Consider the following 14400-nt stretch of genomic DNA (forward strand, 5'->3'; position numbering starts at 1 on the left):
AAAAACATAGAAAGTCCAGTTGCCTTTTGAAAATCACCTTTGGGACAGTAAGACCTGAGCTGTTGAGATTCCATTGATCCAGTATGTCTTTAAATGTATAGTTCTAATCCCACATAGGCATTCTCTTTCCACAAAAGCCCCATTCCAGTGTTCAATTTGTGGAACACTTCATTTCTTTGTACATTTCATTTTATTCATTTGTTTGTTTATTATTTATTAAATCATTAAACCATTCAATTCTAGGCAGTTCTGAGCTCTGAGTCACAAAATTAAACAAGCAACAATTTCATTAATAAGAACTAAACTATATAAAACTATTAAACAAGGGAATGAATCCATCTTTTCCCATCCTCCTTCAGTTCATCAAAAGGGCCATCCATCTATCTTAACCAAAAAATTGGGGGAAAAGCCTTTTTAAAGAATGCTTGAATACAGGTCAAATGGGAGCCCACACAGGTCTTTGAGGTGGATGCTATTCCAAAGAGGAGGTACAATGAGAAACATAGTGTTTCAGATAATCCCTCTGCCAATGTTGCTGTCTTAATATCTGCAGAAGAAAAGCCTACATATGTACAGAATACCAAAGAGGACTCAGGATGCATATCATCCTGGTTTAAGTGGAAGCTTCTCCACATGTTATTGTATATGTGTACAATTTCTCTTGGAAATGTCAATTGAGACATTAGTAGGGGTAAAATTTAATCAAAATATTCAAGGTGTTCTGGTTTCTGCAGCATCTGAATACAGCTAGTATTTATGTCACTATTTACAATGTACTCTTTATATTCAATGAGGTATGAATGATCAATTCCAGCTCGGAATGGTCTAACATTAGGATCCTTAAAGATATATAAAGAAAACACATTTGCTTCTTTAAGCATTATAAATTGAAAGATGAAGGCTGGTTACCTTTAAAAAACTAACACAGACACATTCTCTTAGGCAATATATTTGAACTCACTGATCATAAAGGACCTATTGGTTTTACATTTTAAGGAAGTTTATTTCCTAATCTCACTATCTCAGAATTCATTCATTACACACACACACATACACAGAGAGAGGTACATATATACATATTATAAATCACACATACCATTTTCATTCATTTATGGTTCTATATGCAGTAAATGATTAATAAGAATAATAATCCAAAGGGACATTCTTTTTTTATAAATATTTTACTAATTTTCTAATTTTACAGTCAGATACTTAATAAACGTGTTGTCTGCATTCATTAGTAATTCAGTGGTCTATATTAATTTCTTCAGTCTAGATCCAATATTACACCATCAAATGTTTCCTCTCTTCTTCTGACAGTATTTACACTAGGCAAATAGAATTCTTATTGTTATTAGTAAATATATAATTGAGTATCAACATCTTTGTTACATTTATCTGATAATATCAATAATGTCAGTTTAAGATATCTTTTCTAACCAAAAGATTACTTAATTGCATTTGCACTTAATATTCATATAGTTAATCAGTATTCTGTTTTCTCTTTTTTTAAAAAAAATTAATTTCCCATCAGTGTTCAAAATGTCTCTATTGTTTATAATTCCAAAGTAAGTTATAGGCCTCAGGAAATGCTGAAGACCTATGTTATAGAGGATATTTGTTATGTTTACAGTATATTGTTAGCCATCTAGAGCCTGTGGGAATGGGTGGCAAAGTAAATAAGGGAGGCAAAGGGGAGAAGGAGGAAGAAAACACATGCTTAGACTGTGAAAATGGACAAGCTATTATTCCAACTCCTATAAAAGTTCAAAAGTTTGTTCAGAAAAATGGAGAAAAAAAATCCGACTTTACACAATTCAGAAATAGAATAATTGTTGAGCTGTGGAATGTCTTTCCTTGGAGATTTTCAAGATAAGGTTGAGCAATCAGCTATGTTTATTAACTTACAGAAATGCACGAAACATATAATTAATTTACAGAACTCATTTGTTCATGGAATTCATTTCCCTGAGATATTACAGTAATCAATAACTTTAATGACTTACAAAAGAGACAAATTCAACAGCAGTAACTCTATTCATGCTTATTAAGAATCTAGATAGATCGGGCCTCCGTGTTTAGAGATAGTGTTCTGATGTTTATTAGACACTGAGAGCAAACATTATAATACCTTAACGATAAGACACCCTTCCCTGAGCCATCTTGTGTGATCATCTTTGAAAACAGGGTGATAGGCTGATACAACAAGGGAAAATTTAGTGATTCATGGATAGCCTCCAAGTTTCTGGTTTCATTAATTTAAAATATAACAGTAAAAAATTGTTGTGCGTACTTAACAGGTGAAAGTGCAAGACACTGTCACCACGTTGTTTTCCTACATAGTGACTGTTACAGTCCTTACACATGTTGTAGAGGACTCCTGTTTTTTTTCTTATTGGACTACTTGGTATTTTGGTTTATTTAAGATCTTTTGGAGAGCTATATTTGGTTTGTGTACTATGGTGATGCAAAAGGTGATGCAGACAGACAGAAGACTAGTAGGGCACATACTTGAACACAAATAACAGTCAGATGATCCAATGAAAACTCCATCTCATAATACATGGACAGACTTAACCACAGCTTCAGCTGAGAAGCTATGAACTTCTAGACCAAAATAAATCCAAAACTTCTAGGGAATTCCTGCGAATGGTCATTCAGACAAATTAATAATCATTAGACACATAGAAATAAACTATATTTACACAGCATTCAAAAGAGACAATTAAAAAGGAAACAAAAGTTCAGGACATATCCTCTCCACAGCCAACACCTAAATAAGTTGGGATCAATACCAGACAATTAATGAAGCAGAATATAATACCATAATCAAGGAACTAGCAAGGAAAAAACACATCTCCACCAACCTTGGCAAGACAAGCTACTGCATATAAACAGGAAACAAACTGACACTCACCAGCACTGATGAAGTTACCATGAAGTTTCTTCGCTTCTTAACTTTTACATATTGTATTTCTGTTTTAGGGCATACCAAACTTAGACTTGCTGTCTCAAATGGCAGGAAGCTAAGCTACTTGCAACAAGTATAGACAATAAGAACTCAGAGAGCCATAAAAGCATTATTTGAAATTACCAGTCACCATCTCTGATATTATATACATAGATATACCCTTTCATCCTCTCAAGTAACAACACTGTCTTCATACAAATGTAAATCATTTTGTAAAGAATGCACAGTTATATTTACTGATCATTTGGTATGATTCACCTATGTGAAGTATTACATAGTCCATGTAGGATGCAGAATATCCTTTAACTGTAAACAAACCAACTACCGGCAGGAGTTAATCAGAACAGTTACAGAAATCAGAACTAGAAACTAGGAAGTGTGAGCAGGATCTGATAGAAACAATTTTAAGATTCCTTCATCCTCCTTTGCCCCAATATGCTCTGTGGAAAACTTCAGCAAGACCAGGGATTCTCCAGAGCAACAAGAGTGGCAAGGAAAATTACATTACTTAGTCTGATTCCAGCCTCTGTTGAATCCGAGTGTTTTCCATAAATGGAAGGGGTGCCATCTGTTCATAGAATGACCAATCTGGATCACACTATTAGCCATAAATAAGAACATGTATTAATGGAAATGAAAATAACTGAATAAACATGTGTGCTTGCATATGTGTGTAATTATACACAGAACTTGCACATCAACAACACAAATATTTTCCACTCACTAAAAATATGTTTCATAAATGTTATTCAGCTGTCCTCTTCTCTTTTGCAATGTAGTATTACAGTTTTCAACATCTGCCACATAAAAAAGTAAGTATTCTTCCAAAGACTTGCTATGCCTGCAAATATGCTTAGGAAGGCTTACATCAATAATTACGCTAACATCTGAGGATATAATTGTGCCTGTAAGGGAATAAGGCTTCTCCTGCTGCCATATTCTGAAATCCTTCCATGAATTTTCAACTTTAATTAAATATGTGAATGATATTCTATGTAGAGCATAATGTCACTACTGTATTTCCCAACACTACTGTGTTCAAGGCAGTCAGGGTACTGGGGAATAAGAGTGACAAGAATTGAGCAAAATATCAGCATATTGGATAGCGTGACTGTTTTACACTGATTTCCAGCAGATCTAACCCTGTTGTAAGGGTCTTTTCTCAGGCTGATAAACATTCTGGAAGCAGTTTCCTAAGAAAACACTAGTAAAATAATTAATTACCATAAAATACCTACCTCCTTGCTAGTTCTGAGAAAAGCCATTAAGGATTTTTTTTTTAAAAAAAGTCTCGTTTTAGGAGGCAATTTGGTTTTAAAAAGGAAATAATTCCATTGTGGGAGTCAGAGGCGTAGCGTGGGGGGTGCAGGGGGGGCCGGCCGCACCGGGCGCAACATCTGGGGGGGCGCGCTCGCACTCGCAGCTCTCTGCCCCTGCCTGGCTCACTCACTCTCTCTGCAGTGCTGGCTGTGCGAATCCGATCCGAGCCGCCGGGTCGCCGACGCCGCCCACTGTGGAGGGGGGCGCAAATTACTTGCCCCGGGTGCTGACAACCCACGCTACGCCACTGGTGGGAGTCCCTGTTATCCCATCCCTTTCACTTCATTTATCTTGATAGTAGATAGTAGTCTAGACAAGAAACCAAAACCATGAATCTAACACTACCTTTATTGAAAGGTTACATACCGGTAACTTGCAAGTTTTAAAGCACTTCTCCTGTTTCTCACCTTTGCTTGCCAGAGAACTAGGGAGAGTCCCTTCTGAGATGCTTCCCTTGCTCCCTATTCCTTCTACAGACTGAGACATCTCTTGTCTTACCATAGCCTTCTCTTCCTGTCCCCCAAGGTTATTCTCACAGACCATTACACATTGGAAGAACTTTGTCACCAAAATTTCAAAAACGTTTGCAGCCAGATTTGTTATTTCAAGCATTTAGGATTAAGTTGATAAGTGATGTGGACTTAATGTATTGTCCTCCATGTTCATGAATCCAACCTGATCAGATCAATGCTCTATTCAATTCAGCATCCTGCCAACCATAAAGTTCATTAGCAAAGGCATGGAGGCAACTGTTCTTTGCTAACCTCTTGCTAACAATGCTTGTTAGGAAAGGAAAAAGAGCTCCACCATCACTAATTTTCTTTTGCTGCCTATAAAGTGAGCCAATATATAGAATAGTTGACTAGCTTGGATATCCTTAACTTTTGGGTGAAATAATTACAAGATGTCTGAATGTAACTGGCTGGTCTCATAGGCAATACAGTCTAGCATGTTCTGTTCTCTACTTGGATGTACGGTCTGCTCTGGCAAAATGCTAGGTGATAACATATCCAGTAGGGTGATCATATTATGTAAACAGCCTGAAAACAAATAAAGAAAATAACATGTGGAGTTATTATTAAAAGCTAAACTGGCAAAGCCAAGACATCTGTCACTTTTAGGAGATGTGGCATTCTCTATATACGAAAGTAAGAACTTCTAGAGGTAATTGGAATTCTTCTACCCAAGTGATGAAGAATATTAAAGACCACCTAGATCCAAAGATCATTCAACATTCCAAAGCAGAGTTGTTACAACAATGTTACTACATTTAAGATTATGCAATCTGACTTTGTACCTATCTTCCCTTCACTCTTCTCCTTCTTCCATCCCACTTATGTTCTTCAAGTCTGCTCTGGAGAGTCACCAAACCTTCCAAAGCAGAATAGGAGCAATTCAAAAAGACACAGAGGAAAGTAAAAATTATTTGACCAACAAATACAATTCTATCAGGACATGACTGGTTTTTTAAAAAATGCAGTCTATACAGTAGGCCTCCAAAACTACCAAAATTTAGATATAGGTGATAGCATGAACATTTTGTAAGGATTTACAAGAACATGTTATAAACATTCTTTTAAAAAAATGATGATCCTTGAATTCTAGTTCTTGATGTCTTGTCTATTTCAAACAGGCTAATCTTTCTACAGTGGTATATTCAGCCATTATTATGAGAAGGGAGACAGATTTTCTGCCTTTCCATTTGGAACATGAGAGAGCATTACTTCAACAAAAATTCAGCAAAAAAGGAGCAATTGCTTGGAATTCAAAGATAATTAATTTAATTTAATAATTTAATTTCTTTTGCTATCTAATCTTATCTGGATTCAGAAATTAAGAAAGACCTGATCTACTCTATACTCAGAAGGGACGCTCTAGTATGATAAGCTAGACTCAGAAGTTTTTTTTAAAAATCCATGAATAGCAATAGCAAAATATTTTTGTTGCCAAAAAACTCTACATGAGTTGTGCTTGAAAGCATCATAAGCTTGAATTGAATCAGAGTTTGTTTTATTTATGTAGAAAGGGCAAAAGTGTTTTCTTTTGTTGAGCTTTCTACAGTTCAAAAAGTTTAAGCACAGGAGAAAGAGCACATGCCATACTATGGAAAACTGTGCATAATTTGGGAGAATTCATTCTGATGTGAAGGCTGTATATATGTGCAGTAAAGCTCAGGTGTGGCCATATGTCAGTTCACAGAACACTTTTTCAGTTCACAACTGTTCCATGGCAACTGTCCAACTCAGAGCTGATGGATTCATTGCAGATAACAGACTGGATTGCCAGATGTGCTTTATTTTAGAGGATTATCTCTTATTCCAAAACATCACAATTCTATGGAAAACAACAGTTGCCCTTTACTCTAGGCACAACAGCACAAGAGTCTTATTGCTAAAGCTGTTATTTGCCAAACCTGGCTATATACAAACTAGACTGATAAACAGCAACAAAGCATTTTGCTTTGAAATATGAAAGTCAAACAAGCCCATATAATACATGTTTCATGACAAGAGAAAGGCCCCTTTTGCAAAGTAAAAATGAGATAGCAAAGTAAGAACAGCTTACGCTTTCTCTTTGGTGTTGAAACAGACATTAAAATCCCATAGGAAGGGGAGGTGGTATTTAGAAAGGAAAATAACCACAATACCCAAGCAATTTCTATATTACAAAAATATCGCAAAAGTACTAATATATACCATTGTATAAAATATTTCCTCACCCTGAACTTTAATATTCAGAGTTTGGGCAACCAACGAAAAAAGAAATGGGGAAGCATGAAGCCCAGAAAGATCAAAATTCTGAATGCCATAATTTAGCTTTAAGAATAGATGCAGCATAACTAGGGGTTTTCAAGGGAAACTTGGGCTTCCTTAGAAGTCTATCAAACAATCCTCCATGCATGGCCATGTTCTCACCAAGACACAAACATGCTCTAGCAACGTCCTCTTTTCCAGCCTGATCTCCATTATTTGTCCCTAGCCATTAGAAGGTGACCTAAGCCATCCTTAGCTGTTCTAATGTTCTAATAGTGCTAGTTTTCCTCTTATTCTAACATGGTCCAATGGTAACTTCAACACATGTAAAATAGGTTAGGTTTTTTTTTACTCAATACATTGGAGAAAAATCAGATGATTGGCAGTCCTTAGAACCAAAGCAATACAGAGAGAGGAGGTACTAGTAATAGGAACAGAAAAATTCACACCAACGTTAGGCTTTGCTGAGTCAGGTTTGAGTGGATATAACTGTGGGAAAAGATCCTAAAACCCATAGCCATCTGGCCCAACATTGTCATACTTTTCCTACAGTGCACTGGATGTTTCATTATCGGGCTGAAATATCTGTAATAGCAAAGATCCACAATCAAAGCCCTAACCTGAAGGGAAAGGGGATTTTTATCAGTACTACTGAGACAGTTATTAACCATGCTGAAAGAGGGAAGTGTTCCATTAAGCAAAATAGAAGGTTCAAAGGCAGGGAAATCCACATTTTAACAGTCAGGAGACCATCTGCAAATCTTTTGCATTTGATTTAGTTATTATCTCTCACTGAACGACCAGATCATACCAACAGACTTGTAACAATGTGAACTGAATAATAAATTTCAGAATCTTCTGAAATTACGCAACACACAAGTTTTGCTACCCATGACAAATAAGCAGATCAAATGTGAGCTACATCAAATAGCAAGATTAAGATTCTTCTTAAGATTAAGATTTTTCTGAAAAGGAGACAATATTTTCTAGGTCCTGGTAGTACCGGTATCACTGAACCAAAGTAGACTACAGCTCATTTATTTCCATATGTAATATATAACTCCCACTTTGGTAATGTGTTGTCTAATTTTATTTTGTCTTATCTATTATTTATTGCATAAGGTACCAGGAAAGTCCATTTGATATTGATGATGGATATATCTAACCATCAAGTACATTAGGCTTTAGTACACTATTTCTATGTCTGCTTTGGGACCACATATAACTCGGCCTTTCAAATAGTAACTGGCAATACTGCTTAAACTGCCTGCTAATTCTAAAATATAAATATCTATACTGTTTAGATACCAACATATATTTTCAGTTCTGAACTTGTTACATGGGAAACAGCACACTTTCAATATTTTAAAGTGTAGAGGGTCCAATAAATAGGATCAGTGCATTCATGTATTTTATAAAAAATGCAGAATTAAAGCACTCAAAACATGCAATGATGCACAATCCAAGCCTCCAAGGTTGCATTCAGCCCTTTTAAAAGCTTTTGATACAGCCCACTGAGACTTCCAAAAGCTACCATGTAAACTGAAGAGGTAAATTATGAAAGAAATGCCTGAAGAAAAGTAGTTTCTACATTTAATTTTAATCAAACGGCACAAAATCAAAATCTAGTTTCCTTTTATTCTATTTTTGGAAGTGCAAGATTCCAAGACCAAAGGCAAACTTTGCCCTGAAAAAAAGCCAAGAATCCTGGCCTTAGGACAACAGAGTCACAATACACTACAGACTACACAGTTCAATATTAATAACCTGTTGAAACTAGAACTGTAAAAGTTAATGATTGACTCTTCTTAGTGTGTATCACAAAGCTAACGTACAAGCTGGCATGTTTTGCTTGAGAAGTAAAATGGCAAATGCTACCACATGGAGCTGAAACAAGCTGATTAAGATTTCTGCAGAACTTCTACAGTTCACGCCATCCTTCTCACCACTGTTGAACCTAATGTGATTGCTATCTCTTCATCGTAAGCACTAAATTTGCTGCTAATGTGTTGAAAAATTGTTGCAGCTCTGGCTTCAATTTACAGTTTGCCAAGATCATCTGCTCTGGAAAAAGAAACAAGGCCCAGCCAAAGACAGCATGAAGTATTTGTAAACTGAACCTGTTATTAGACTCTTGGGGCATTCTTCTTACAAACAGAAAAGAATAACCAATAACACAGCATTTATCATATGCCAACAGTTATCAGTTCAAGTTCATGGAGGTTTTTTTCCTTTTTTGTAGTTTATTTTTATTAATTTTACACATAATGTATTCTTTTTAGTGTATTTTCATTGTTCTTTCATTTTTTATTAAATGGACTAATAAAGTAAAAAATGTAAAAATGGAATCACCCCAAAATAAAAAACAATACAATGACAAAGTATTGAGAATTTTCACAATGTACATTCTTAAAGATTTTTATATCTGACTGAATTTGTGGATTTATGACAATATTCTTCAATAAAGACTCATATTAACTCCAAGTAATCTTAACAAAAACTCATTAATATATTTAAAATTAAAAAGTTCAATGGACACTGAACATAAGAAATATTAATTCCTCTATACATATTCACTCCATGTTTGCCCTGCTCTTTATTTTTAATTTTTCATGTGTGAAGGTTACTGACCCAGGTTTTCTGCTTTTCTCAAAGTGGAGAAATATTCTAAATAGACAGGAACAAAAAAACAAACCTAGTCAAAGAAGCTCAGCCAACAATAATAACTGCCAAATTATGGATGCAACACCAAATGTGTTATATATGTATATGTTAGACAGAGAAAGTATGAAATATTAGTAAAAGCAAACAAATATGATACATGCATGTGGCATTTACGTGTCCGAGTTTTGAAAAGGAATAGATACAGGTTTAGAAACATCAGCTGGATTTAGAAATTCCTTCACTCGAGCATGGTCACCACTATGAACTCATGAATTTTGAAACCCCTGACCTGTTTCTAAAAAGTACAGACAAAACTTGTTTGGGCAGTTGAATATTTGTATTGAATAAACACATGCACAGAGGTCTTATTCTCTTTTAAAAACCCAAATCCCATTATCTCTGCACCTCTAAGGCATTGCTCATGTTTAAATTCATTGTTTTCCTCTTTAGGGTCTCACAATATGATCCTTTTGGCTTGGCATATATAAATACAGAGTAACAATATTGAGTCTCCTTGTTCTACTTTGATTTTAAATTTTTATTTCTCATTGGCTTCCAATGAAATGTTCCCAGATTGCACCAAGCAACAGCAGTTCCCTTTACAATTTGCCACCAGGCTGATTTTTAATATGCTTGCATACATTTAGGTAGCAGAACAGCTGCCAACGCAAGCTTGGATTCAGTAGTATAACAGCTATTTACAGGCACAATTTTCTTAGTATCAAGGGGAGTTTAGTGACACTACTTCTCATACTCGTGACTATATTACAAGATATAGTATAAAGGTAAAAATGTGAGCCTGCTCCTTCCTGAGCCCAAAAATTGCCTAGCCCACTACCCCAACTACCAAACTAAAAACAAAAAACTCTTGATGGATCACCCAATATCAATAAGAATATAGAACTTTTTTAGGAGAGTACTTACTGGAGCTGCAATAGCACCACTGAAGAGTATCTTTAGGAAGATGATCTAGAACACAAGCAGATAATATAAAGTTCTTAGACTAATTTCAAATGGCTCTTGGTCTGGTTCCAAGTGCTCTGGCCTCTTCAAAAAGTGATTTTTGTGACTGAATAGGCAATAGAGAGAAAAAGAATCAGACTAAATTCAAACAAAAAATGCAGCTATACAAAAGTTCATTTGTTTTTGATTTAACACACTATAGAAGCCCAACTATTGAGGTTTATGGTTTAGGATGCTGTATAATCCCTTATACCTCCGATTTGTCAGAAAACCATGGCTCAAAACAAAAATGTGAGATCCCATCCACTTTGGGTCAAAGCCTATCTAATGATTTACAAGGTTATCTGTTGCTGCCATAAACAGCAAAATCAGAATCAGAATAGAGTGCTAGAAGGGACCTTGGAAGTCTTCTACTCCAGCCCCCTGCTCAGGCAGGAGATTTTTTTATCGTTTCAGACAAGTGACTGTCCAGTGTCTTCTTAAAAACCTCCAGTGATGAAGCACCCACAACTTCTGATGGCAAACTGTTCCAGTGGTTAATTGTTCTCACTGTTGGGAAGTTTTTCCTTAATTCCAGGTTGCTTCTCTCCTTGATTAGTTTCTATCCATTGTTTCTTGTTCTGCCATCTGGTCCTTTGGAAAATAAATTAACCCCCTCCTCTTTGTGGCAGCCTCTCAAATTTTGGAATACTGCTATCATGTCCCCTCCTAGTCCTTTTTTTCTCTAGACTAGCCAAACCCAAATCTTGCAACTGTTCTTCATACATTTTAGCCTCCAGGCCTTAGTTGCTCTTCTTTGTACTTTTTCCAAAGTCTCAATATCTTTTTTGTAATGTGCTGACCAAAACTGCAGTATTCCAGGTGTGGTCTTACTAAGGCTTTATAAAGCAGTACTAATACTTCACGTGATTTTGATTCTATGCCTCTATTTATACAACCAAGGATTGTATTAGCTTTTTTGGCTGTTGCCACACACTGGTGACTCCTGTTTCAGTGATCGTCCACTAAGGACTCCAAGGTTCCTCTCACAATTACTGTTTTTGAGCCAGGTTTCACCTAATCTGTACTTGTACCTTTGGCTTTTCTTTGCCAGGTGTAAAACCTTGCTTTTCTCCACATTGAATTTCATTTTGTTGGATAAGGCCTTTTGTTCAAGTCTGTCAAGATCTTTCTGGATCCTGCGCTTGTCTTCTAGGGTGTTGGCTATTCCTGCCAGTTTAATGTCAATATCTTGGATCTATACTTTCAAGGGTCCAATTAAACTGAACTTTACCATTCTAGAACTCTGCAAACATATTCTGTCAACACCAGTCCTAGCACTGATGATATTACTTAGTTTGGGTAATGAAACATCAGCAAAACAAGCAAGCTCAGAGACCACCAAAGACCTCCCATCAGTCCTAGTGGATTTATATAGTAATGAACAGCAAACTGTGTAATTTGATGGGAAAGGGAGGTAATGAGAAAACAATTTAACATCTGTGATTTTCACTGTTTGACCCATTGTTATCTCTATCTGTGACTGAAAAAAAAGGGATATAGTCTCACAAACCCAATCATCCTGGCCCAAAGTATCCATATTTACATAGACACCACCCCCTAAAATAATATTTTTATTAACATCAGCTAGTTATAAACCCAAGGTCATCAGCACAAACAGAAATTAACCCCCCTCTGGTGTGCCCTCTCTTATCAAACTCAAGTATAAGAGGATATATGTGGAACAAAACAGTTCTTAAGGGGAAAAAAGCAAGTCAGTTGGATAATTCCTACCTATAACCTAATCTTGGTTTCCAGGTGTTTTGGGAACTATACCTTCTGTGATCCCTATTCAAGAAATATTTGCACATCTGGAATATCCAAGGCTGGAAGCCTTTGCCAGTCATCTTGAACTTGGAAAGCTTTACTGTAGTCTTGTCTCAAATCAGGCTGAAAGCAGGTAGTAAATGAGTAATATATCCCATGAGTTATATCAGTATTTTTCAAACTTGGCAATTTTAAAATCTGTGGACTTCAACTCCCAGAATTCCCTGGCAAGCAAGCTGCTGATTGGGGAATTATGGGAGTTGAAATATACACATCATAAAGTTGCCACGTTTGAAAAACACTGAGTTGCATTTTCCCAATTTCCATCATTTCTTACCATTTAGCGCTATCTACTTTGGTCACTAGATATAATCAGGATTACTTTTCCCCTCCATTAGCGGACCCAAAATTGGGACTATCTTATTCCTGGCTAGCGATTTCTAAGATTGCGGGCAAACACAGCAAAATTTCCCAGAGTAATCCGTCTTTAGGAAAGCGATCCCTCCAATTAAGCGAGGTCGGCAAGAAAGCCCATATGAAAAACGGCGTCCTAACAATCAGAGGGATGGCAGAAGGAATAATTGCCCTCCCTCCTACTTAAAAAACATGTATTTCGTTTCACTTCATGGGAGACTTGAGGCTAAAAAATGGGATGCAAAGATTTAAATCAGTGGAGAACTGGCTCTCCCTTGCCAGTTCTTCCTCTTTCCACCTCATTGCCCAATTGTCATTGCCCGAAATCAATATGGCGGCTCTATCTCTCTCTGAACAAGCCCCCCTCCAAAGAAAATACGTATGAGCTGAGACTCTATTTAGATGGGCAGCAAGTTCTAACCAATAACGAACCAAGAGCTTCCTCCCCTACCAATCAGAGACGAAGTACGAAGTTTGACTAACAGAATGATCCGCCTCCTCTCTTCCTCGAAATGAGCTGTGATTATGATGGCTGTTGTTTCGAGTTTGCCAGGCGCGCGCCTGCGCACGCCCGCAAAACTATCAGGCTAAACCGAGAGCGGTTTATTCTGCGTACCTTCCCGTCCCCCACAGCCGCCACTCTCCCAACCGTAGCGGTTATTGCCTCGGTACCTCTGAGTCAAGCATATCAGCTCTGCCTCCGCTGTTCTTCCGTGGCGGAGAGACGCCTCCCTCGTTAGGCGGAAACGGCCCGCCTCTCTTGGCTGCCCGCGGGAGGCGAAGGCTGTTCTAGGTAGCGCCGCTGATTGAGGAAGGGCGGCAGCCCCCATCCCCTTGCTCAGTTTCCTCTTCTGCTGCTAAGACCTTTTTCTGCAGTTGCCTATTGTCCGACCCGCAGATGTGTTTGATCTCCTGTACAGCCAGCCTATCAGCTGGTGAGGATGGGAACTGTAGTACAGATAGTCCCCGACTTACAACAGTTCATTTAGTGATCATTCAAAGTTATAATGGCCCTGAAAAAAGTGACTTCTGACCGTGTTTCACACTTACGACCGTTGCAGCATCCCCATGATCAAAATTCAGATGCTTGGCAAATGGTTCATATTTTTGATGGTTGCAGTTTCCTGGGGTCAGGTGATATCCTTTTGTGACCTGACAAAGTCAATGGGGAATCCAGATTCACTGAACAACCATGTTACTAACTTAATGAATGTTTCACTTAGCAACATAAACATAGGGCTCAATTGTCGTAACTCGAGGACTACCTGTATCCGGTTCTGGAGAAGTAGAGTGTTGGACTGTGTTATGACTTCGGAGTCATGAGAGCCAGTTTGGTGTAGTGGGTAAGGCACTTAGCTAGAAACCAGCAGACCCTGTGTTCAAGTTATGGCTTAGGCTGGAAGCCAGCTCTGTGATCTCAGGCCAGACACTTTCTCTCAACTCTAAGGAGGCAATAGGTTAGGTTAGGTTAATTTAATTTGTATACCGCCCTTCTCCCGTAGGACTCAG

The 14400-nt window shown here is 37.3% G+C and overlaps 1 protein-coding gene across 2 annotated transcripts in view; it reads right to left on the reverse strand.

The window, feature by feature from the left end:
* The window catches only part of TRIQK (triple QxxK/R motif containing), a 49785-nt gene extending 36159 nt beyond the window's left edge, over positions 1 to 13626 (reverse strand). The window contains exons 1-2 of one of the 2 annotated variants that reach the window (XM_015831591.1): positions 13564 to 13626; positions 10633 to 10677 (exon numbers count right to left, since the gene is read on the reverse strand). The gene's annotated coding sequence lies outside the window, so the exon portion shown is untranslated. The other variant, XM_015831592.1, reaches the window with a different exon arrangement.
* Between the last annotated feature and the right edge of the window lie 774 nt (positions 13627 to 14400).

Source organism: Protobothrops mucrosquamatus, unplaced genomic scaffold (genome assembly GCF_001527695.2).
Source record: "Protobothrops mucrosquamatus isolate PMUCROS unplaced genomic scaffold, P.Mucros_1.0 scaffold_266, whole genome shotgun sequence".
Lineage (NCBI taxonomy): Eukaryota > Metazoa > Chordata > Lepidosauria > Squamata > Viperidae > Protobothrops > Protobothrops mucrosquamatus.